This window comes from Etheostoma spectabile, chromosome 5, assembly GCF_008692095.1.
Source record: "Etheostoma spectabile isolate EspeVRDwgs_2016 chromosome 5, UIUC_Espe_1.0, whole genome shotgun sequence".
Taxonomy (NCBI): Eukaryota; Metazoa; Chordata; class Actinopteri; order Perciformes; family Percidae; genus Etheostoma; species Etheostoma spectabile.
Window position 1 is genome coordinate 23,059,000 of NC_045737.1, and position 2,397 is coordinate 23,061,396.

At 38.1% G+C, this 2,397-nt stretch overlaps 1 protein-coding gene across 9 annotated transcripts in view; it reads left to right on the forward strand.

The window, feature by feature from the left end:
- The window catches only part of cabin1 (calcineurin binding protein 1), a 40,891-nt gene that overhangs the window by 19,308 nt on the left and 19,186 nt on the right, over window positions 1-2,397 (forward strand). The gene's annotated exons all lie outside the window — the stretch shown is intronic.

A 2,397-nucleotide genomic window follows, 5' to 3' on the forward strand; every position in this document is an offset into this window, starting at 1 on the left:
TGCAACTAACTTCAGTTGGTAGAGTAACAGCTTGTGAAACGAAGCCTGCTGGACCTACAAGAGATGTGACCCATGGCCAGAATATCATAGTTCATAAAAATGAAGCGCAGTGACGATACAGACATTTCATACATACGACGTGTGTAACTGCGCTGACCCACCGTTCGACCCGTGCTGGACCCATTCATAATGAGTCAACCGTCTCTCTGTGAGTACTCTATCGGACTCCCTCTCTCTCCCTAGCTCTTTTAATTAGTTATTGTTGAAAACAAGTGAAGGAGCTTTCTCAGAGATACATTAAAAAAAAAAAAAAATATATATATATATATATATATATATATATATATCCTATGCTATTTATTTCAGATTGCTAATTTTCATTTACATGTGTTGCAGCTGTATGTCTATACAACATACAACTTCAACATAAGAAGAATGTAGTATAATATGGATGTGAAAGCAGTTATAAATTGCTTATGTGACCTACTTGTAACATAAACACCATAACAAATGGTGATGTTTGTCAAAGTGACTTTCAAGGCAAGTAATACGTGAAAGAATCGGCTTGGTGAGGAACATTTAGCTTTGACTGAATTAATTAGTGGAAATTCCCACTTGTAATCTAATAAAGTAATAACTGCACAGCGCCTTTTTTTTTATTGGCACACAAAGTCTTAATCCAGCAGCAAAATTGTCACCCGAGTTGAACCAAAGTTGCCTGGTAAATTTGTTTGCACCAAAGTCATTCACTTCTTGGTCTACCAGTTCTTTTTCAGTTGTTTGTCACCTCTGGCATACTATCAATGCACAGAATGTCTTATCTAGTGGAAGGTTTGGAATAAAAAAATATTTTGCCTAACACACAAAATACCAGTTTCACATACACACAGAGAAACCTATTCATACAATTTGGCTATAAATTACTTATTTGTCGTCTTCTTACTCTGAAGTTTAGCTTTATCATAATACCTAACTGGACAATGGCAGCTAATAAAGTCTCCCAAAGGAAGAACCTGTGGAGCACTGATGTGTTTCCTCATGTTCGGGTCTAATGAGCTGTGTGCTTTAAACCAACGATTGGCGTGCTATAACTAGGTTTACCATTTTCACACATACTATTCACATAATTGTATTGGATGCACAAAAATCAGGCCAAAATATGGAATAACTAGAAACATGCGCTGCTATTAATGGAGTCACACAGTGGGAAAATGTTGAGTGATCTGCCTCTACGAATTGCAGGACCTCTGCTGGGTTCCAGTGGAGAAGAGATTACTGTCAGAATCTGTCATCTGTTCTTCATGTCAGTTTATTTAACTCTTTTCACTTGAAGCAGATATTATATCTTTTCAATGTGTGCAAACATGTGGCATACTTGTTGATTTGTTTCCTGTGTGATCTGTTGAAGCCTAAAAGCTCACTTTTGTTACAGAGCAGATATTACAAGCAGAATGTGCCATCATTTCAACATAATATATGTCACTTGTGGGGGCATGTTTTGGTGTTGCACATTATTTAGGACATAGTTGATTGTGTAGGCTGTAGAGTCAAATGATGAATCCAAACGGCTTCTGGTAACAGACTGTAGAAGTGATGTGGGCCAGGTCTGAGCTGGAAGAGAGCTCTGCAGTGCTCTGGCTCCCACTGGCTTCTCACAGAGCCCCTTCTGGAGGCAAACCTGCCACTGTGGCATACCAACTGTTGGAGCTTTACTGTTTCCTCACAAAAATGCATTCTCTCTCTCAACTATCCTCCCCCTCTCGCTCTCTCTCTTCTCTCTCTCTCTCCTCTTCTCTCTCTCTCTCTCTCTCCTCTCTCTCTCTCTCTCTCTCTCTCCTCTCCTTCTATCTATCTATATCTATATCTATTATATATCTATATATTATATATATTATATATATATAAATAATCAGGCCAATGTTTGGAACCACCTTCTCATTCAATGTGTTTCCTTTATTTTCATGACTATTTACTGTAGATTATCACTGTAGGCATTAACTATGAATAACCACATATAGAATTATGTACTTAACAAAAGTTGGAAATAACTGAAAACATGTCTTATATTTCACTTTCTTCAAAGTAGCCACCTTTGCTTTTTGATAGCACTGCAAACCCTTGGTGTTCTCTCATTGAGCTTCATGAGGTAGTCACCTGAAATGGTTTTCACTTCACAGGTGTGCCTTCTCAGGGTTAATTAGTGGAATTTCTTGCCTTATTAATGGGGTTGGGACCATCAGTTGTGTTGTGCAGAATTCAGGTTGATACACAGCCTAAGTAAAGAGAAACAAGTGGCCATCATTACTTTAAGAAATGAAGGTCAGTCAGTTTGGAAAACTGCGAAAACTTTGAATGTGTCCCCAAGTTCAGTCGCAAAAACTATCAAGCGCTACAACA